The sequence below is a fragment of the Periplaneta americana genome, chromosome 15 (assembly GCF_040183065.1).
Source record: "Periplaneta americana isolate PAMFEO1 chromosome 15, P.americana_PAMFEO1_priV1, whole genome shotgun sequence".
Classification (NCBI taxonomy): Eukaryota; Metazoa; Arthropoda; class Insecta; order Blattodea; family Blattidae; genus Periplaneta; species Periplaneta americana.
Genome location: NC_091131.1, coordinates 48171666 through 48196836, shown reverse-complemented (window position 1 = coordinate 48196836; position 25171 = coordinate 48171666). Strand labels below are relative to the sequence as shown.

Sequence of the window (25171 nt, the reverse complement as noted above, 5' to 3'; positions counted from 1 at the left end):
ATTGTGTATAAAATTGTATATGTGTTGTAAATTTTATTATGTATTGTAAATTTTATTGTGTATTGCTTATCATTTTAACTGTGTATTGTTAATATTGTATATACCACTGCCACCGGGTGCTTGCCCACTTGCAGTGTAAATAAATACATACATATAATTTAATATTTAATAGTGAATTACCAGTAGTACTATTGCGAAATATTAACCCACCAAAATTATGCAATGGAACAAGAATTTGTGTGAAAAAAAAACTCATTCAAAACGTAGTAATAGAAGTGACAATATTAACTGACAAAACGAAAGGAGAAGATGTTTTTGTCCCATGCATTCCTATGATACGCATTAACATGTCTTTCGATTTTAAGTAACAGCAAAGATTCACGTAAAGCTTATTAAAGACAATTCATTTTGTTTGTCTATAGTTGAGTTTCTGAGATTTCCGAAAAGTCTAACAACCAGTTCAATTTAAAAAAGAAGCAGAAAGGACAACTAGGGCAACGCCGGGTGCCTTCAGCTAGTGACCTAATAACACACAGCGAGTTCGCCCTTGTACGATAGAGTCGAACACGCATGCAACAGGCGCAATTCAAATCTGAGATCGTATGTGAACGCCACCTCCCACGGCTTAATCATACACGTCATGAGCTATTGATAACAGCCTCGAATCTCTCCTGAACATACATGAGGAATACAATAGGCGTCCCATGTTAGGGGGATTATGATGTATGGTTCTCCTTGGATACCGACGGACGCAGCAAAGATACAAGGCTTTGCTTTACACGTCCTGGAGCTAGAATACAAACAACAGGATCAATTTATTACACTTCAAACTACAAAAAACAAAATCTCTCATTTTCACGCTCTTAGAAAACATAATGTTACAATTGCCAGGTTATAAAAGTATTAGCGACGGTGCCTGCCTTTATTCCCTCTTCCCGGTATATTACTTTAAATCGAAATAGAAAAATCGAAATCGAAAAAAGAGAGGAGAATTGGGAGGACAAATTTAAAAGGTACGCAAAACGCGTCCTTGCAGGGGATCGGGGGCTGTAACAAACTAAATATGTGAGCTCCAAGCCTGTTGGCCAGAAGTCTCATTCCGGTTTACGCTTCTCCACTGAAGGATATCTAGAAAATTTTGAAGGGGAAAGCCGAAAATGGACGTAACCTCTTAGGTACCACATACGCGAGGGGGACGGAAATGTGATCAATGATCACGGGACGGGATGAGGAGGCGATGGCTGGTGTACATCTGCACATTGAAATGAACTGTGTCATTTCGCAGTGCAGGAGGAGTCGAGAAGACTCTGTCGTCTGTTGTTCGATGACAAGGCAGGTGAAGACCGCCAGTAGAGATGCCGTGAATTCTGAATCTGCACATTGAAAGGTTCCCTGTCCTTTCGCATTGCAAATGTATTTTATTATTTTATAGACTCAGAACTAGGGCATTAAGTTGTTTGTTAGGAAAAAGCGGAACTTATGGGGAAGGGCATATAGGTCCGTGGCCCATTTCTCTTAGGGCTCATCCCGACATTTGTCTTAACGCCTTAGGAAAACCACGGAAATACCTTAGGCAGGATGAGTTGTCTCAATATAAGTGACTAGCCAATTTGGCTTTTAGGTAATAGGTCGATTGATTATGAATTTAGGATAGATGTAATTATTAATTAATTTAGAGTAATTAAGGGGTTCATGGGGATATGAGTGCAGGTCCGTGGTACATTTCGTTTAGGGTTCATCCCGACATTTGTCTTAGCGCCTTAGGAAAACCACGGAAAAACCTTAGGCAGGATGAGTTGTCTCAATTTCAGAGACTAGCCAGTTGGCTCTTAGGTAGAATGACTCTATGAATCGATGGATATATACTAGCCAGTTGGCTCTATGATAGTTCCATCGATCAGCAAATGTAGATATAGTCAGGGAGGGATATTACTTTAAGACCTGGTACTGTGTTATATTACGGTCTTTATTCAGATTTACTGCCTCGCGTTTTTTTCATATTGACGAACGATGGCAAGTCAGAAATACTCGTACGCTGTTGAACAAAAAGTTTTATATGGAGAGTGAGTCGTTTGCTAGAAACTCCAAACTTTTCGCAGTAAAGTCATTATATGTTATATGGTTTTAGTTTGAATGAAAATTTATATACGTTGAACCTTTAAAGCAGATCTCTACCACATATCATGCCGAAAATGTTCCCCTCCAACATCCATTCGAGACTCGGAAGCAATTCTTGAACTACTGTCAGGAGACATGATCGGAGTTTTGATTTTACGACAGTTCTTTGGCACGTTGAATATGGAAGGTTAGTCTCTTGGAAAGTTTCCTTTATGAGTTTGATGGTGAAGCCTACAATGACTTCTTTTATAACCCGCATCGTGAATCAAGGCAGAGTTGCCACCCCGTTTATGTTGATTGCTAAGACTTTCTGTTGGCTCAAATTTTGCTAATAATTTCTGATACAGAATTTTTCAAGTCCACTTCGACCACCAAAAGTGTCAGTGTTTGTCATTAAAAACCATTCATTGGCTGTTTTGTTTGTAAATTTGTATCCGTCATTCTCGATTGTAGTCCATACACGGCGTCTTTTAGACATTTTATGTATTCCCTTATTAATAAAGAAACGAAGTTCATGCATTTGCATATTTGTTCTCTATCGTTGTGTGAATAGGCTGAAAGATTATCTACATGAATCACAAATTTCTGAATACAATGATATTACTTTTATTGTGCATAAAAGTGAATATTTTGCCTTTATTTATAAAAGCATCAAATTTTAACATTTATGCAGGAAAACTGCATATTATATATGTTTGTCTTTCACTGATATTGAAAAGTGTGTAACCTCGTAAACACGACTAATTTATGTTTATGAATTTTGAACGTAACGATGACGCCCTCATAGGGAGCCTCTCAAGTTAGCAATTGGTTTTCCTTTACTGGAGTCTTTAGCAGATTTCAATAGAACAATATCCAGTTTAACATCAGTTCCAGGAAATGTAGGAGATAAAGTGAACGAGAAAACAGCAAATATTCTTTCCAAAAGCCCTGATTATTATCAACTTAAAGAAATTCAAGATATTCTCGAAGAAAAAACATCCCAAAAACCAACAAAATTTTCTGTAGAACAACTCACAGCTTTTGTGCAAGCCCCTCTTACTTTCTGCGACGTAAAACGAAGTTTTTCACACTATGCTGAGAGAAAACAGGCGAAGAATAACAACAGAAAACATACGTCACTGCTTAGTTGTGAACTGTAACAGCATAAATGGAGCATTCAGCAATGAGGCAAGCACTTCAAAATCCATAGACTAAACGTAAGTTACCTATACCTTATTATTCTGTTAAAATAATCTCAGACTGATAATGCATATTTTTAAGCATATTTATTTATTTTTACGGCATACATGCATACATATTCTTCGCGTTTTTAGGGCATGAACTTCCTTTCCCTGCTTATTAAATAAAAAAATATACAGTAGTTAATAATAATTTAATTCTTTATTTCTTTTTAATGTTTAACCAACCTACCCTTATAGTTATGCAATCCACGAAGCAATTATGTATAAAGGGTTGCCTGTATTGTCAGGCGTTTAAAGACCAGTACGTCGTAAATTGGATGACTCTGAATAAAAAGTTGTTCCTTGCGTCATGGTATATCACTGAATGCTGACCATCCCTTAATGTAGCAGGTTTTACCAACTGGGCGTCCTCCGTGTGATACCGTGACCATTTCTCATCCGGCCAGGAGGTCGTCCATATACTATCACCAGAAACATGTTCGTATGTTAGCCGACTTCCACTATTCAGTAAGCTTTATATGAAACGAGACAAAGTCAGGATAGGAAAAGAAATATCAGAAGGAAACCGAATAGAGAGAGGATTACGACAAGGGCGTCTTTATCACCTATCTTGTTTAACACCTAGGGATATAGTGAAGAACTGTTTTCAGAACATGGGAGGAGTGATAGTAGGAGTAAGAAGAATAAACTGCATAAGATTTGCTGATTATACGACACTGTTAGGAGAATCGGAGACGATACTAAGGGATATGCTACTTGAGCTAAATGACAGCTCTGAGCAGTATGGGATGAAAATAAATGCAAACAAGACAAAGACTATGGTTATCGGAAGAAAAATAAAGAAGGTAAACGTGTGAATTTCAAATTCAGCAGTAGAAGAAGTGGACAGCTTCAGATATTTGGGGATGTAGCATAGGTACTGTAAGCAGTAACATGTTTGTTACGAGGAAATCAAAGAAAGATACTAGTGAAGTGCTTTGTGTGGAATGTAGCATTGTATGCTGCGGAAACAGGGACATTGCGACAAAGTGAAGAGGAACGACGAGAAGCATTTGAAATGTGGATATGGGGATTAATGGAGTGTGAAATGGACGGACAGAGTAAGAAATGAAGCGGTGTTGGAAAGAGTGGGTGAAGAAATAATAACGTTGAAACTGATCAGGAAGAGGAAGAGGAATTGGTTGGGTCACTGGCTGAGAAGAAACTGCCTCCTGAAAGATGCACTGGAAGGAATAGTGAACGTGAATAAAGTTCGGGACAGAAGAAGATATCAAGTGATAGCCATATGCGGATGCTAAGAGTAACGCGGGATTATTGAAGTCCTTAGCAGAAAATAATTAGTATTGAGACATTAAATTTGAAATAAAATTACAAAATCCTAATCATACATCTTTTTTTTTTTTTGGCTGACGTCATTTACCCATATGAAGCCAGTTATGTAGACCAATTTACCGACAGAGTCGTTACTCAGGGTGCACCATTGGAGGCTGGTCTACATTACACCCGCGATGAGATGATTATGGAGATTTGTTGGGATGCCACAGAGAAACCGGAGTTTCTCGGAGAAAACCCTTGTTTTACCTCGACCATGGGTTTGCCCAACACAAGTTATAAATCGAGGGTACATTGAGGATCGGACCCGGGTCCACAAGATTATAAGTCCAGCGCTCTAGCAAGTAGACCACCGTGGCGGCTCCTAATCACATATTAAGGAATTAAAAATAAAACATTGCGATCTTATATGAGAACACATCTGAGTTTCTGGTCGTTATGAAGGCTATTCTTACATCGAGGTAAAGTTATTCTGTCCCTGTTTTCTACTAGTGGTAGTGTAGTTACCTCGGAGGGCTGTAAGCTTGCTAACACCCGTTAAACCTTGTGAAAACTTCCACCAGCAGACATGTACGCTGAAAATATCAGATAATGAAGCAGTGAGTTTCGCTACGGAAGAGACTTGAAGTGTAATGAGAGACTTTTTTTTATCGCGACCGCTTCTAAGAAAAGGCAACATCATCACGACCCCACCGCCACCACCACTACCATCTCCACTCCTCGTTAAAGGCTGTAATTCGTTTACAAGAACATCAGCATTGCGTTCTTTGCGGCTGTCCACGATTAAAGTAATGTGAAGATTACATGGACGTTGAAAATGTAATTAAAGACGTACACCTCTTTCACGAATATCATCATAATATTTTTCGTTACCAGTATCACCATTATCATCGGTACTGCCATTGTAATACTCAGTATTGCCCTCGTTTTTCTAACCAAATTTCTTTTCGTCAGTGTCGTTATAATTGTTGTTTTACTAACGCATCATTTTTTTCCTTATCGACGTCTCCTTATCGTCCACATCGATGTTACGTTTGTGCAATTTATAGTCCACATTTTTAATCTCTAGCTCTATGAAATGCATTAAATACTTAATCTTTCTGTAATTACATGTATTACAAGTATTTGTTAGATTTTTTACATGAATACGTATGTAAGCTCGGTTCACTACTAGGATGCCATCCCCCCCCCCAAAAAAAAAATCGACCGACACATTTTCAGGCGAGTTTTGTTGCGCCTATAATTGAAGTGTATGATCTCAAAACGCGTTGAGGGGTTAGGTACAGTCACAGCAGTAAAATTTTGGAAATATTCAACATTTTTCCTCCATTGCTGTATCTTGTACAATAATGAAAATTAGTATGTGTAAAATACTGTCCTTCTGCTATAAGAAAAAATATTTTTACGATAAAAAAAATTATTTACATTTTTCCTTCAAAATTAATTTCATTGTGCAGTGATGAAGCGTTTCCCACATAACTCAAAAACTATTCAACATTCTGTTATGAATATCTATGTATGTCATATCTATAATACGATGCAATATCACTTCTCTACCTTTGACAGATTGTCTGATAAAAATTAAATTCTTTAAAAAAAATTGTCAAATATCAGTATTTTCTTCTAATACAAAATAAAAAATATATTATTTATTAAGGAATGTAGTTGAAAGAGCATGATATTATAAACATGAGTTTCAGCAATAAAATAAAAGAGAGGGAACATGAAAAAGTTAACAAGTTTATGAGTTATGAGGGAAAAGCTTCATCACTGCACAGTGAACTACCATCATTATGAATTTTGAAAAAAAATATATAAATAATTTTTTTCAATTGTAAAAATATTTTTTTCATATAGCAGAAGGACAGTGTTTTACACATACCAATTTTCATTATTGTACAAGATACAGTAATGGAGGAAAAAAAAATTGAATATTTCCAAAAATTGTGTAAGCTGTACCTAACCCCTTAAGTCCATTTTCATGAAAGGATTATCCTACAATTTTATCCACCGGTATACGGATTGAGCGTGTTTTGAAGTGATATGCACAATAACACAAACTTTTAGACAAGGATCGGCGTTGTTTTGGAAGAAAACAAGCTTAAAATATAACAATATAGGTGGTAAACATATATATATATATATATATATATATATATATATATATTTATTTATTTATAAATCATAAAAATAGCCGAATGGACTGAACGAGTTTTAGGATCACACTCTCCAGTTATTTCTAACCTACACAACATATTCCATGAAGTAAACGGCGATCGACAGACGAAGGATCAAGGTATCCAACGTGACCTTGATTTGGAGTGTGGCTAACGAGATAGGCTACGGCGGGATTCGGAGTCACATGGTTATCATGGTCTAGCCATGGCCATCGTGACAATCAACTAATATAAATACGTGTTAAAATTAAAAAAACAAAAAAAAAACAAAAGAATTGCTCTATTAAACTTATGTTAAATGTATATTTATAATTATAAACTTGTTCTATGTTGGCCATGTTAAAACTAAGGCTACGGTCACATTGGAGCACGCTTGGGCAAGTAAAATGGAAGCGCCGGCGTGCCCAAGCGTGCCTAGAAGCTTGCTCTGGAGGTATGGTCACATTGGATGCAAGTAAAGACCGGTTCACAATAAAACTGGAACGGGAACGACAACGAGAGCGAGAACGGAAATATTGTTAAAAAATAAATGTATTTAAATGTGAACATTCACAATTAAGTATTGTGAAAGCTCACATTTAAAAACGTTTATTTTAACATTATTTCCGTTCTCGTTCTCTTTGCCGTTTCCGTTCCCGGTTTATTGTGAACCAGCCTTAACCGCTTCCACTTCCAGTCTAGTTGCCGAAATGGATTCCTCGGATGTAGAGCATTTAGTGTTGGAAAATGGAGTATTGAAGTTTTTAATGATAGATGAGGTGCATTAAGGAATGAATGGGTAAACGAATATTTTTAGGAGAGGGAGGAAGATGGAGAATATAAACGAATATTTCTCGATCTACTTAAACAGCCGGAGTTATTCTTTAATTATTATAGAATGTCGTTACAAGATGCATCCCATATTGCCCTTCTTTCTTGAATACATGCTATTAGTATTTCAACATCCATTATGGAAAAAGTCACTCACAAAAGCAGCTACAAATATCATGTCACACAAGCAAGTGTGCTAGAGAAAACAAATTTATTTGATCGGCGGAGACGGGTGAACAAGCTTGCGCTTGTAACTTGCTTCCAGTGTGAACACCTTCGCCGCGCCACCAATAGTTTTACACATTCACTAATTTTGTTTCTTCAGGCACGCTTGGGCACACAGGCGCTTCCATTTTACTTGCCCAAGCGTGTCTCCAATGTGACCGCAGCCTAAGAATGTGACGTCGCGCAGTAGCCTATCTTTCTTATGGCGAAGTGTATCAACATCGGTTAAAAACGCAGTAATCGTAGATTATGAAACGACGGTTAAACAGTAAGAGTGGTTAAAAATGCAATTTGTGTGCACCATTCATAATCACAGATTACTTAAACATGGCTAGCTGACACCTCATTTAACCAGAGTAAAGTCTTTGCTGGTGTACTGTTTCTACAAAATGACTAAAGGAAAGCATCCACACCGCAGCAAAGATAATAGTCAACGTCTAAAAATGACTGCGCTCACTCCGTTCTACATCGAAATGAACGTGTCCTACATTTTCGCTTTGTATTTGTTTGTCTTTGGGCGCTGTTATATTTGCGAGTTGCATTTCTTTGCTGTTAGGTTGAAATCATACAAAATAGAAATTTGAATGCAAAAATGATTATATCCCAACGTGTGGTTGAAGTGTCGCTAGACTTAATTGCTAGAATTTAAATATATTATATAAAAAGATGGAATATCTATAAAGGAAAAGGATGCAGATGATTAATAGGAATGTGTATACGATCAAGCACCTCATTTACACGAGGGAACTGTTCATTATCCTAAGATCCATAAATAACCTCTCTTTGTTCAGCCAGTGACATAGAGAAAGAGATATTCGAGTATTCCCTCTTAAAATACAGAAAATATCAGTTACATAGAATCGTAATATAAGTAGCCGAACCATAGGAGAAATATGACTTTTTGTGTTATTTCAGGAGATCCATTTGTAGATTTTGAAAAACGAAATCCCTCCTGAAATTTTCTGTCACCTAATTCCTCGTAAGAATTCTCTCTTTCCACTAAAGAAACTTCACGCTCACGCTCTATCCAAGTAATTCAAGTACTGTATAATAATAATCGTCTTCGAAATAAACATCTGTGGCTCTGGCCGCCATTTTGCTTTACTTGCTCTACTAATTACTGGTTATCTCTTTTAACCGCTCGAATATGGCCGGTTAGAGATTACTGTGGTTAACCTCCTATTTAAGTCGTAACCGAAGTCGATCCACTGTAAAAATGCTTAACCAGAGGTTATGTGACAATTTTAACCGGTGGTTACACTAACCGACGTTGATGCACGTGGGCATTAGCCACGGATATGGAGCGGGTGACGTCATCTACAGCTATACGGGAAGGGGGAAATTGAGTCACGAATTCACGGATCATGCGGGAACTGAGGCAGTGTAACTCGAGAATGCGAAGCAGTAGAACGTTCGCAGTAGTGTCAAACGAATAGTAATGAACAAGATTACAGTCTGAATTGAGCAACAATCAGCACTCGACAAGTTAAATTGGAAAAATTCGTGATTGAATTTGAGTAAAGAGAAAAAATTCACAATGTCGAGGCATGTACAGTGCAAATGGGATCGGGCGTATAAGCAACAGGTAGCAAACGATAGAACACGGTGGTTATTATAGCAACCGATGTTTACTCTCATTGCACACAAGTTGACTACTCCCAGGAGTATCGGGTTTTCGGGGTGTCTCAAAAGAAGTGGTGTTGATAGTGACTACTGACGTTTACTTTAACAGCAAGTTTCTATCAGCGACGTAATTCACGCATAAAACTTGTGGCTGTCTCTCTGATATATTTTTCCTAGATTTTTCGTTTGTATGTCTCCGAATTTGTGCATAAAAACTCTTCAAATGATGAATTTACATTTTATATTGTTATAAAAATGAAATGTTATATTAAAATTCGACAACAGTAAGATCCATTATCATACAGTATTTTTAGAACCCAATGAAAGCTTAGTTGGGCAATGGTTTGTCATAACGGGGAGCAGAATTATATTCCAGTTAAATCTTGACCAAGATTCAGTGGAGAACTGTATATTCTGAAGTTTCCTACCCAGTATTTCATTGTCTTTCATTCCTCTATCATTCCAGTATCATCATTGTCATCGTCTTCGTAATACCCGCTGCAATTGGCAAGAGGAATAAAGAAGGAACACGTAATTATTCCTTCCGTATGGCTATTCAACTTCACACACAATAAATTTTTTAATTGGCAACTCGTTGCTGAGCAACTGTTCCTTATCCAAATACATCTTTGCCAGAAAGGAAATTATATTCGTGTATGCAGTAACAGCACTTTAACTACTTATTGTTAGTGTGAACAAAAGTATGTAGCTCATTGTTTAATTTTTATGAGTGATAAGAACTGAGAGATATCACTTAGATGAAACTTAATGAAAGGATCTACCTACAAGTTTATGTCCTCTTGTATTTTCATGATAATTTTGTATCCAAATAAAGCTGAGAACATACCTTATATTTACTTGCCGTCTCCGGTGTGTGTGTGTGTGTGTGTGTGTGTGTGTGTGTGTGAATGCCTACCTAACACATGCAACTACATAGAGACTTCTGATGGCTCTCAAGTGTTGTCGGAAAAATTCACCATTAAAATGGGACACACTCAAGGACAGGAGAACGCGAATTCGATTATGCGCACTGTTCAAAACATACAGAGGTGAGCCTGCCTGGAGAGAAATAAAAAATAGGTTGCAACCGCCAAATTACTCTTCAAGGAACGACCACTCATATAAATTGAGGGAAAGAAGACAGAGGACGGACACTGGAAAGTTTTCTTTTCTCAATCGTACTATCAGGGACTGGAATGCTTTACCTGCAGACTTACTAAAGGCTTTACCAACAACCAAAAACGTATTAAAAATAGGCTTAAGGACTTTACTAATAGACGGTAATTATACACAGTATGTAAAGGATGTAAATGATATTTTGTTATTGAAGTGTTGTATCAGTGAAGAATTATGTTGTGTCAGTGAAGTGTGTTGTGTCAGTGAAGTGTGTTGTGTAAGTGAAACGTGTTCCTGTCAGGGAAGCTTTATAGTTTATAGTGGCAGTGCAAAGTATTTGAACAGTGAAATGTTTTTGAAGTGTTAGTGAAATCAGGATAGAATCAGTGAAATGTGTCGTAGTTCCAGTGCAGTGAGTGAGTTTACAGCGAAATGAGTGTAATGTGGAAAGGTACTTGTGCAAATATGAACATATCATACTCGTGGGTTTTAGTTCGAACTTAGATTTAAGATACAAATTAGATTTATTTTAAATGTTATTTTAAGTGATCGTGCTTCATTTAATTTAGAATATTCCCTATTATTATTATTATTATTATTATTATTATTATTATTATTATTATTATTATTATTAATTATTGTTAGTATTAATTATTTGTATTAATTATTGGTATTATTATTATTAACTGTACTTTTAATTAATAATTTGATTATTGTCATTATTGAGTGTAATTAGTTACCACTGCCACCGGGTATATACCCATTGCAGTGTGAATAAATACATACATATATCTGTGTGTGTGTGCGAGCGTGCGTGCGTGTGTTTGTTGTTTCCTTGTCTTGTAATTGTAAATTTGTTTCTACCCATCCAAACTGCTGTGTACTTTTGATTTAAAATATTTTAAAGAGTGTAAATGGAATAGACAATGGATTCAATTCTTGAAGTAGATGGTTATGCTTATGATTATATTAATACCGACGATGTTTCCCAACTAACCTGTATTTTTATAGTCAGTAAGAGCAGTAACATTTTTTAGGATCACATTTCGCCTGTTTTGTTGTACATCAGGCTAATCTATTGCTGTCATCTCCAAACATGGCCAAAGAAGACATACCAGGACTGTGCTGGTATGGTGGTGTATACAGTATGGAGTGATAATAAACAACAACGCAAAGTTTTTACTGAGAGTAATAGAGTCTTGAGCAGGTAGTTTGAGAGAGGGAACCCATGGTCACCGACGTATATTGTACAGGTCATTAAAATAATTTGGTGTTCATAAACAGAGATAACAAGTTCGTACCAAAACTGTTAAGTTGTGTGAGCTTGGACTATGTATCTACCGAATGAACTGTAGTGATGCAGCTCTCAACGTCAACAAACCAGCAAAATAAACATGTACAGTCAGGTTGTAACCAAACTTATCTTTGTGCCAATGATCCGTGGCGTTAGATCAAAAACAAAATGAACAATAGACATTGTGTAAAAGAAATAATAATTGGCAGTTACATTCTTTATAATTTTCAGTATAAAATAATTTATCCATACATATAAGAATACAGTAACAAACAAAATACGTACGTAATAATATGAATCTAGCCTTGTTACAATTAATGCTGTCCTGTGACCTTATCATGTGCCATGACTATGTCACCAATGGGTATTGAGTGGGGAGATAAGTTTAATCTTATATGGACTTACTTTTCTGTAGATTTGTATAATATTGACCCTTATTGAAATAAACTCTCTTTCTGATAGCTCATTCTTTCCCTTCTCGCACAGCTCACATGCCTCATCTCGCCTCCTAGTAAAGAAATACTGTCTAGATCTGCTTTAGAACAGATGAAGGTAAAAATGGGATATCAACAGATATCAACAAGGTGAGACTGATCTCAAATATCGTTAGCACGTTGTGCTTGCTAGTTATAGAATTGCACGACATATGATCGACTAGCTAAGAGCATTTATGGATAAATTTGTAGAACATAGACAACTTCACTTTTCTTGACTATAAACTGTCTTGAAGAGTGATAAGAAAATCTTCTTATCAAATATGAGATCCTACTTCAAGACCTACAGCAGAATTCACTGGTAAGTTTGGAGAAACAGTAACAATTGGCAAGGAATCGAGATTTTTCTGAAATCCTTTCGGCTTACAGCCGATAGTAAATCCTGAAAGTATGTAGCTTGAATTGATAAATCTACAGAACAACACGCCACTCAGATTCCAGCGAAATCAGGAATCGAACTGTTCATAATGCTGCCTAAGTCAGAATTTCCAAATGTATTCTTTGATTCCATATATACTGCATGTGCTTGAGACAGAGTTTAATACAAGAAAGAAGTGTAAAAGCTCTCAATGTACAGAAAGAGCTCAGAAGTAAGTTTATTTCAACTGCTGTGACATGTAAAAATTACTCCCTTGTATTTGTGATTGTTTGCGAATACCTTTCTGAGAACAGAGGAATACTCTTTAATGTATAAAAACTTGTAAATTCTCGCGTTCTATGTTTAAAATAAGACATATAATAAGAAATATTAACAAATAGTGTAATAATAAATGTGTTGCAGCTATGTTTGTTGTATCTTGAAATGGTTGTACGGTATTCAGTTTGTTTCCAGTAATAAAAAAAAATTACAAAACTAGGAAAAAATATAATTTTATTATGTATGTTTAGGTACAGTCTGAATAAAATTACTATAATTATTGTACCATGCGTCATTCTGAAATTCAAATCATAGAGTAGATATCTCGACCACCTAAATGAGCCTCCAGAGCGCACCGTGGTAGTGAATTGCTTTTGCAGCGGAACTACAAACAACTTGTAACTGCTGCAACTGGCTCCGTCTGTCTTTCTCTCTTTCAAGGTTTTTTTTAGTACTTTGTGAGCACGAGTTGCCCATCCATGATCATGCTCATTATTTAATTAAACAAAAAATAAAATTATAGAAATGCACTAGATTCAAATGTGACCCTTTTAATGTTTGATGACGGACGTTATTGAAAACAACTTCCTCAATTGTTCGTGCAATTTCAAATGGTGTAAGCCAGTAGCGTGCATACTCTTTGGAGACTTTATGCCAAAACATGGAAATTTGAATCCGTAGACAATGGATTCCACATTTCAAATTGCTTGCCTAAGACCCCCCCCCCTCTATACTTAGTGAAGATATTGCGGTGTTGTTCATTAACATCGTGGAGAATGGGGAACAGGAAAAAACAAACATTACCATTAGGCCTAAATCTGGATTCTTTTAATGGGAAATGCAGTGTTATGTGATAATAATCGTAAGACTTGAAATGTTGTCTTTCCTGATTAAATTGCAAATAAAGTGCGAAGAAATTTGAAGTGGCGTGACTCGAAAACTATCGCTCAGTGACGTGATGTAGCGTAATTTACTACGGCAACACTTATCCTTTGCAGACGGCGTGAAACTTTTGTGCTCTTTGTATTTACATTCCTGTCAGTCACTTCTTCGTCAACCGTTGTAGAAATTTGTTACGACATCTATTTCTGTTGAAAAGAAACATGCAAAGAAATATTTTGTCGCACATATTGTGTAAATGTGCAGAAACGCATAGCTCTGTCTATCAGTGCTCATCACACTTACAGCGCAATTACCACTTCCGTAATTGACTTGGACGTACCCTGCAACATTGTCGGCTTAATTTTCTCAATAGTACTGTTTAAGCAATTGAAGAAAAGTAAGTTAAATAATGATGTCACACTGTAATGACATGCAACGGAGGGGAAAGGAACCTGTCACCCTACTTATTATCTTTTTTATTTTATTTTAGTAGGTAATTTTATGACGCTTTATCAACATCTTAGGTTATTTAGCGTCTGAATGAGATGAAGGTGATAATGCCGGTGAAATGAGTCCGGGGTCCAACACCGAAAGTTACCCAACATTTGCTCATATTGGGTTGAGGGAAGACCCCGGAAAAAACCTCAACTAAGTAACTTTCCCTGACCGGGAATCGAACCCGGGCCACCTGGTTTCGCGGCCAGACGCGCTAACCGTTACTCAACAGGTGTGGACTACCCATTATCTCCTGGCTTAGTTGCGTCATGAGTGATGCCTTATTGATGTCACTTATGAAGTTCAAACCTTGCTTCGGACAGTTGCCTAAAAAACAACTAGGACCTATAACAACAGACAGAAGTAATTTTTGAAGAACCCATAACGGTATTTATCTCGTAACCTTGGTGCCTCAGATTTTGGCCGACGCAAAATAATTCACTTTTACGAAGAAAACTACCATAAATTAAACAGTGGGAGATTCTAGTTGGTTGTGTGTGTAAAAATCTTAATGCGTGCTATGACTTCACCAATTTTCAGATGCCTTATGCGAAGAAGAAATAAAATACTTGCAGTATATTGATTAAATCGATTATTCATCCCTAATAAAGGGTTGTAAAATTTATCTCAGAAGAAAAACTTTTTGCGCATGTCTCTCTTTCCCGTTCTGAGGTACTTGTCCTTGCAGAATAGAATTTATTACACCTAAAATAGAAGAATGTGTCAAAACTTAGAAGTGAAAAAAAAAATCAGGTTAATTTTTTCCTAGTTCAGAAATAAGTGTCCCTCTGCATGCCTAAGTCTACGACAAGGAACTCCTACTTTCTCTTCTTTTCAGAAAGAAGACATACTAAGTTCTGTAAGATGACGAAAGCACTGCCAAGAGTGAAAAAGTAATATGAAAAAGGTAGTTGATTCTCAGGAAACATAGGCTAGAGAAGGAATTGAGTTTTTTCAAGTTCAATAATGTGAAACCATGTAGCTGGAATAACAGACATTAGATGTTTTCAACACGCGCAGAAGACATGGTCAACTTAACACTTAAATAACAGTTATCACTAATGAAAAACTTTAACACATGTTTAATAATAGTCTACGCGATTATCTCAATTTTCCTTCACAGCGAAAAATTACAATAATTTTATTGTTTCATGTTTTAATTAATGGATATTGAAGGTATTAATTATTTTATTGGCGTGTAACATGTATTGATATAGCACATAATTTCTGTGATAGATATATTGGAATATTTTAACTGATAAAGGATGAATATATCTTCAGCGCTAGAGCCTAGTACGAGGTTCGATTACCGTCAGGACTTTTCTCTAAAACTGAGGAATATATTGTTTATAATATTATATTTGCCTTAAACTAATTTATTTACGTAGCGTACAGGGTAGTCCAGGAGAAACAGTAAATATATTAGGGAATCTTTGTATGGAATATTCTGGATAAAAAGTTCGGATAAACATGCCCAATTTTCAATGAAAGTGAAGATACAGTTGTTTGTATGTTACGTATAACAAACCTTACAAGTGGCAAGAAAGAAAGACAAATGACGTAATGATTACATTTACATGATACCAATATATTTCAACAGTTCAATGCACTTTTCCTCTCTGTTGTAATCATAGCTGTTCTGAGATCGTCTTGTTATTTACGTAGATGGGAGGATATTATTAAAATGGATTTGAGGGAGGTGGGATTTGGTGGTAGAGACTAGATTAATCTTACTCAGGATAGGGACTGATGGCGGGCTTATGTGAGGGCGGCAATGAACCACCGGGTTCTCTAATCCCATAAGTAAGTAAGTAAGTAAGTAAATACAAATTGGTGGCTGCTAGGAAACTGCCTCAAGTTGAAAATATTTTCTTAAAATTTAGCGCATCACTTAATCTCTCTCAAAGGGCCCGGTGAGTACAACAGCCCTTAAGTTCGCAGAAGAAACTCAATCCGCTCCCTCCGAAACTTTTGCTGGAGTACTAATCTGTATTTTACAACTTAAATATTACTTTTACACATATGTTTCTTGTGTCGGTAGAATGGAAGAAAAATCGTTATTTAAGTTCTTGAGAAGTCGTAACTCTACTGCTATCTTGATCTCGCGCATTTCCTATACAATTTCAATCGCGTAAAGTTCAAATATCTAATCGTGTTGCTGACTTAACAAGTAGGTTTTATGTGCAATTGTAGTTGGCGCAAAATTTTAGTGCAAATTATTACGATATCTTAACTCGTTATGTTATCTTGAAGTGTGCATTTCCTACATAGTATATAAATAGATTAGTTTTTCAGACTCTAAGGGGTTGTAAGATCCCGCGCCGTGGCGTCGCGATCTAAGGCATCCCGCCTAGGACTCGCGTTACGGAATGCGCGCTGGTTCGAGTCCTCATGGGGGAAGAAATTTTCTCATGAAACTTGGCCAGTGTATGGGACCAGTGCCTACCCAGCATCGTGATGCACTTGGGAGCTACGATAGATAGCGAAATCCGGTTGCGAATACCAGCTATAACGGCTGGGGGATCATCGTGCTAACCACACGATACCTCCATTCTGGTTGGATGATCGTCCACCTCTGCTTCGGCATGTGGGCGTGAGGCCAGCAGCCGGCTGGTCGGTCTGGTTCCTTCACGGGCTGTAGCGCCACGGATTATTATTATTAAGGGGTTGTAAGGGAGATAAAGAACGAAACATGTTCATTAAACTTTACTCTGAGGAGTTACCTTTCGAACAAAACAACATTTTATGAAATCACTAATAAATGCCGTAAATTAACGGAGATTTATTAACGTACTAGTGTTATAAGTCCAGCACATCAATCTTTACACTTCTCCATTCTGTTCATTTATTACGTATGCTGCTGAAAATGGCTCGCAGCGAAATTGGCGCTCCAGAATTTGTGTGGCCGCTGTCACGTCTACATTAATTTCACCACTTTCAGCACTTCTACTTGTTTTCTAAATCTATTATTTAACGATTCTGTATCAACTACTAGGTTATTAGCGTCGATGGAATTGGTGAAAATGAGATGGTATTTGGCGAGATGAGGCCGAGGATTCGTCATAAATTACAGTTACTAATCATTCCAAGCGGGAATCGATCCCATGCCCATTTAGCAGGCAAACACATTACCGTCTGAGCTACGCCAGTGGTAAAACTTTTATTGAGCATTAACACACAATAAGTCATTATGAAATATAAACAATAAAATGATGGATCAGCATGAAATCTGGCATCCATAAAAATTAACATTTCAAGAACTAAATACATGTAGGCCTATAGTGGAAATTAAGATATTGGTGCCATAACAATACAAAATATTTTTCTTGCGTTACTGAACAGGTAAACTGTTATAAATATTTAGGGATTATCTTAATAATATTATTTACGATACTGAAATAAACGAAAGAATAAACCAAGGTAAACAAACAGTTTAAACTCAATAATCTGGAGTAAACAGATGGACAAAAGACTTACGATCGTCATATACATATAGTCCAGAGTATCATGAATTCATGATAATATCGATGTGAAGTGTAGCAACATAGTTAAAAAGAATGGATAAGTAACTCGTCACAGAAATTGATTTTATAAGGGGTGCAGCTCGTAAATCAAAACTGGTAAAAATGCCTTTTGAACCAGGAGACAATTTTGGATAATATAATGGACAACAGAAAACTCAAAAGTATGGCAACGTCAGAAGAATGTTACAAGAAGAGTTGCCGAAAATACTGCCGATGTGGACGCCATAACAACGAAGGCGCCATGGTAGACCCAGACGAAGTTGAAGTCGGCGCTGAGAAATACAACAGTTAATAGAGGAGGACTTGAATAAGGGAGTTGGAATGATAGCGTTGTAGAGATTTGGACTGGAAATACGTTATGGTACGCTGTGGTGGTGGAGGCGGTGGTGGTTAAGATTGAAAAAAAAAAGGTACTGAACTCGCATCACCATTAAAATTTGATTTGTATTATTGTATAACATTTATTTCGATCAATACGACTTCATGAAACATTTTGTCTGTCAAAAAAGAGGATTTCACAGCGTATGTATAACATGAAGTTGATTTCTCTGACATTCCTCAGTCTGTAGAACTCCTGTATGTTACGCTCTGTATATTTACACTCCACACGAAGTTGAGGTCTAATTAAGAAATTATATCTCATATTGTTACAGTAAAGCACAGGTTACACATTTCGTTAGTGTTGGCGTAAAATTACTGTAGCACGTTGGTTCAGTACTTTAACTTACATTGTTAGTTAAACACAGAGTTATTCACCGGGATAGCTCAGGCGGTAGGCGCAATTGCACTTGGGCTGATTAATTGGTACGATTTTTACAAGGTTTTCCCAAAGTGTAGGGCGAATTTCAGATAATCCCATGGCGAAACCTCGGCCTCATCTGGCCAAATACCATCTTGCTACCACCGATTCCATCGACCCTAAGTAACCTAGTCGTTAAAAAAAAAACAAAGACACACTATCCTAATTTCCAATTTCTTACAGAGCTGGAAGAGTTACAACTATGAATAATAATCGATAGTGATTGATTCAATATCTCAGCGTTGTCTTCTAACACATACAGTTACTATGTTGCTGCAGTTAACGTAAAGACATTAATTGTAATTTCCATAATTATTATATAATTTAAAAACTGCAACAGGAACTGAAACAGATATCTTAATTCGCACTGTCATCTCGGCACATGTAGTCCTTAATTCCTTTGTTGCTGCAGTTAATGTAGAAATACTTTGGTAATTTTCATCTTCTTATGGAGATGAAGAAATTGCAACAATGACTGACGCAGATATCTTAATTCGCACTGTCATCTTGGTAAATATAGTTCCTAACCCCTATTTTGTTGCAGTTAATGCGAAAAAAACTACCGGTGTCGTAATTTGCATATTTCTTACAGAGATGAGGAAATTGCGACACTGACTGGTGCAGATATCTTAATTAATTCGCATTTTCATTTCACACATACAATCCTTCTGCTGCTGCAAACGCAATATCGTAATTGACGCATTTCTCAGAGATCTGGAAGAATTTCAGAAATAATTGATTCAGGTACCTATCTTAATTTGTATTGTTAGCTCAACACATACTTTTCCTGTGCTACCTCACTGAACGAAAGCACCCTATTGTACTCGTAAAAATTGTCATATTTGTAGAACTGGAAGTGTAGCAACAGTGGTCGTTTCAAGCATCTTAATTACTTTGTTTCCTCAGCTTCTACATGTTTCTGTATTACTGTAGTTAACGCAATCAGAAAATCGTACGTTGAAAAAGTTATGTTTTATTTAACGACGCTCGCAACTGCAGAGGTTATATCAGCGTCGCCGGATGTGCCGGAATTTTGTCCCGCAAGAGTTCTTTTACATGCCAGTAAATCTACTGATATGAGCCTGTCGCATTTAAGCACACTTAAATGCCATCGACCTAGCCCGGGATCGAATCCGCAACCTTGGGCATAGAAGGCCAGCGCTATACCAACTCGCCAACCAGGTCGACTCGTACGTTGAATGTTTCATATAGAGTTAGAGAAAAGTTTCAACAATGACCGATTCAGGTATTTTATTTCAGATCGTTACCTCAAATGTTGCTGCACTTAACGCAATCAGAAAATCGTACGTTGAATGTTTCATGTAGAGTTAGAGAAAAGTTTCAACAATGAACGTTTCAGGTATTTTATTTCGGACCGTTACCTCAACAGTTGCTGCACTTAACGCAATCAGAAAATCGTACGGTGAATGTTTCATATAGAGTTAGAGAAAAGTTTCAACAATGACCAATTCAGGTATTTTATTTCGGATTATTACCTCAACAGTTACAATTCGTATGTTGCTGCAGTTAACGCAAATACGCTTTGATATTTCTTAGAGAGCTGGAAAATTGCAACATTGTTTTAAGATATCTTAATTTTTTACTGTTATACAACACGCACATTTCTCATGGCGTTACATTTACCTAATTCAAAGATAATACTGTATTTATGATATTTTAAGCTTTTGTGTGTGAAATTACACACAAAATATTACAATTTTATATATCGTACTTTAATTCTGCCAATGCCTAGACAAACACATTTCCAACGTTTTGAATTCACAAGGAAGATAGTGGTGACTAATATAATTCAATTCATGGAGTTACTTTTATTCTGTTACTTCTTACACGTGTGTACAGCTGGAAAATTTACAGCAATAACTGATTCAAGACTTAATTCGTGATGTTACTTGAACACATTTATTATTGGAAGATGTTATCGTAAGTAATTATACGGTATTCGATCTCATGTCTTGCCGCAGCTGAATTCAGTACTTAAATTCACAATTTAAACATTTCTTGCTCGGTTACAGTTAGCACGAAGTGGCACATATTTGAAGTGGACGGTTTTAGCATGTAACGGACAACGCTGGATGGTTTCCCACAATTAACGAAAACAAATTAGCGCTACAGACCTAGTGTCCTACATACCTTGAAAGTCGCCAATGTCCAGGTGTGTACGTCGTTGGAGTGGCTGCCGCGTTGGTCCGATGCCTGACACAATCTCTCACAGACTGAATCCTCCTCTTCTCGCGCGCTGCTACCTGCCTCTAGCGGGCGAGAACTCGCTTACGTCACGCTCTGACACATGTAACAAAACTGCTCGACTTTCCGACAATTTGTATTGTTTCGCATCCCACATCAGATGGCTACTCGTTATTAAACAAGAGGCTCACGAGTTCGATCTCAGATGTAATCCTTTTCGTGATTTTCTTCGGAAGGGTAGAAAAACCAAAAATCCCGTGTGAATGACGAACGAGTGCATTAACACGTGCATATTAATTGTTGATAAGAAGGCTACTGTTGAATCTAAGCAGGATATTTAAACTCATCTTGTATCATATTTCCGCCCCTGAGCACGAGTTCTACTCTTTCAGGGGTGAGCTAAAGTTTTTTTCTATTTATATTATATTTTATGTTACAATTATTAGCAAAATAAATAAATAAATAAAATAAATAAATAAATAAAATTACAAACCGTCTGCTTCATGCCAAAACCATGCGAAGTTGATTAAAATGAAGTTTACGTGAATTTATAAGGGAATTTGAAACTTTAAACTCGTTTTTCTCAGAACTAAGAAAATGCACATTCATGGTTTGGTATGAGGACGAAACGTCCTGAACTGAATGGAAACGACTTCGCAGGGGAACCTTGGCTTAGCTTGGCTTGCATTTTCCAGGGCCGTATCCGGATCGGATCCTTGCACTTCAGGATACATTGGTCCATTGTGCGACCTGCAGAGACTTATTACGACGCCAGTAACACGCCGTTTTCTCGCCTCACGTCGCGACGTGAGGCGAGAAAACGGCGTGTTACTGGCGGCTCGCTCCCTGAGCGGTCTGCGATGCGCGGGCTGTTAGAGGTGCGGTACTAGATCCTCAGTCGCCATATGGCATTCGCTGTAGTCACAAGTCGTGTTATAAATGTCTTGATTCTTCAGGTGTATAAAGTTTAGTGATTATTGTTTATTTAGATAATGCCTACCAACAAATTCTCATTGCGTGAACGTGAGTGCAATTAATGGACATTGCATTATTGTGCCTTTTTTTGAGGATACAATTGAGGCGGTAGCCGGAAAAAGGGCCCATAAGCAAAAGTCATGTTTCGAGAAAATAAAGATTGAAAGATTTACTTCTATGTAATTGCGATTTGATTGCACTTTTATCAAAGTAACAATTTGCATACCATTACAATAATATTTGTATAAAAGTTTTTGTTAAATAATTCAATCCTACTTTTATATATATTATTGGAGTATTTTATAGGTCATTTTTCCAGAGAACAAGTTTATTTTATCAAAATACTTTCAATATGATTATGTTTTAGCAGAAATTAAACATCAGCATTGAACAGCGCACATTACAGAAGTTTACAAGTTCATAATCATTTTAGTAAAATTATATTTATTACATATATCTCATAGTTACGATATAAATTTTACCGCATACGTAAAAATCAAGAATATCTGTTGTGTTCAGAATACAGATTACAGATTATTGGTATTGATCTGGAATGGATTCACACGCACTTCAAAGTTTATCTTCAGAGTGCAGTTTACACTTTAGTGAAAATCCTGGATGGACTCACACTCACTTTGAGGATCATCTTCACTGATGTTTGCTCAGTTCTAAAACTACGCAACTATAGGTTCATTCAATTAGCTACCCTGTCCTCTGTTTACAAGATATTGAAACCAAACTACGTAAGTAAGTAGATTTTAAAAACGGAGAATCCAATTAAACATTCTCCCGAAAAAGGGCCTATAGACCTATGGGCCCATTTTCCGGCAGCCGCCTCAATTAACAATGAAAGGTATCTCCAGTTAATTATCGACCCCTTCTTTGACGAACTCACGTGTGCGGAACGATTGTCTATTTCTAACAAGATTCCGCCACTGCTCACACTGCTGCCGTGTCAATGAGGGAATTATGGAGTACTTTTGGTACGAGACTAATAAGTAATAATTTGTGGGCTCCACAAAGCCTAGAGCTAACACCCTGTGATTTTTATTTTTGAGGAACACTAAAAGGTAGGGTTTATAGGAAAAATTCTCATTCTATAGATGAACTAAAAAACTATACGAGATGAAATCCAAGCTATCAATGATGTAGAACTTCAGAGTGTTGTTCATTCGTTTATCAGAAGATGTCAGTTGTGTGGCGAAAAATGGGGGCCGCTTTCAGCAGCGACTATGAGCATGCTACATGCAGATTATTGAACATTTGTTGTTAGTACTGTTATGTATTGTAGAAGTACCGGGGAAATGGTTACGCGCTCGCTGGAAACCACGCTAGCGGTCCACGAGTCACTCGCCGTTTTCTCACCTCACGTCATAATAATGTCCCTGTATATGCGATGATTGTCGAAGTCCGATAGATGGTCTGGGTGGCATTCCTGAATCCGATGTTGAAGATGGGCCATTCTTTTTCAGTCCTGACAGAACTAGATCCCATCTCCAGACGAATACCTGATAAGGCGCAGAGCCCATAGTCCCAACCCCTATGTCACAAACGGAAACCCAACTTCCCCTCAGGACCTTAATCCTTAAATTCACAAAGTATCCTATAGGATACAACAGGTTAATAGGCTGTATGCTATAATTTTAATAGAACAATAGAAAAAAATGGTAGGTAAATTAAATTTAATCAAAATTTCACAATACTTATTTCATTTATTTATCTAAACGATAACAGCTCCCTGTATTAACAGGCTGCCACAAAGACAGAGCATATTGTGCAATAGGCAGTTGAAAGTATAAATAACATAGATATGTTTAAGTTTAATGGAGTCACACAACAATGACAAGAAATGACTGATTAAATAATTAGGTACTAATTAATTATTTGAAGATCACTGTTGACCGTAGAGATGGTTTCGGAGTAGAAATATGGATCCTCTCAGAGCTGCAAGAACGATGTCATCAATTGCCTTCCTCTGTAGGCCGAAACGTTGCCAGGTTTGAAAGAAGAAACGGGAATAGTTCCGTGCGCTCCAACCATAAGACCTATTACTTCAATTTGTTGTAGGCTGTATAAAATAAGGACATTGCGATAGTTGTTTTCTTTGCAGTCCGACACGGTTTAATAAACTAGTGTGAGAAATGAAGTTTTGCCAATTTAAGCACAGTATAATCGACATAATAGCCATTAGCGAATCCCTGTCTCAGGGTATGATAATCGACACCACCATCAGGTTTGAAATGTACAAAGGACAGCCCGAAGACGTACATGAGGAGAAACGAGCAATCTACGTTCCAACCATCCCGTATATACCAACTTTACGATATCAGTGTTACGGGATTGATGTTTGGGGCAAGAGGAACGATACCCAACTTCTCTTCTAAATTCTGTAAGACCCTAGAACTGCACAAATCTTTTCTGAATGAACTGGCCCTCCTCATAATTAGAGAGTCAGTCAAACTTTTACGGAACCATGTATATGGACTCTAATTCACCATTATCATTTTTCTTTTTCCTTCTTAGCTTTCATTGATTCTTTACTTGAAATTTTTTTTCTTCTGTAAACTGCCATTGTTTGTTTGTGTATTTGTTTGCCTTTTTTCTTACTCTTTTAGCTCTCATCATATATTTGTTCTTGTATTGTTTTGCATGCTTTGCCTAATGGCAGCCTCTAATTTGAGGAAGCTCCGATATACTGTATAAATTATATATATATATATATATATATATATATATATATATATATATATATATATATATATATAGTCACGAAGCTAGAGTTGTGAGGGTACTAGGAACAATAAACTGTGCCGGATTGTCTGTGATGAGGCGATAGTAGAGATCCTAGTGGTTAGCAACTATCTATGGATGCATATTCCCTACGTATTGAGCTTTGTGACTGTATATACTAGACTGTGATTTAAAGGTTAACACAGTCAATTTCCAGCTGTTGTAGATGATAAATGAAATGAAGGGACGGTCGAGAGTATTGGTGGAATTAAAGAACGAACCGGAAATACCTCCAGAAAAATCCTCTACAATGTCTGCTTCTTTCACCACAAATTCCATCACGACCTGGCCGAGGATCGAATCGGTGCCGTCTGGATGGAAGACCAGCTTGAGCCACAAACGTTGCACAACGGAATCTTACAAAACCACCAAACCGAAACCCACCTTATTATTTTCTTTAGTGGCATATAGATAGGTATTATAAAGAAAATTAAAAAGATAAATGGCTGTGAATACGAACTAAATAATGAACAAACATTTCTTCAAAACTC

General features: G+C 36.9%; 1 protein-coding gene across 6 annotated transcripts in view; it reads right to left on the bottom strand.

Moving 5' to 3' along the window:
- LOC138714857 (carboxypeptidase D) overlaps positions 1-25171 on the bottom strand; it is a 250889-nt gene that overhangs the window by 143484 nt on the left and 82234 nt on the right. The window contains exon 1 of one of the 6 annotated variants that reach the window (XM_069847067.1): positions 20862-20999. The exons of the other annotated variants lie outside the window; for them this stretch is intronic. The gene's annotated coding sequence lies outside the window, so the exon portion shown is untranslated. Of the gene's footprint in view, positions 1-20861; positions 21000-25171 lie in introns of those variants that run through there. 6 annotated transcript variants of the gene reach the window in all.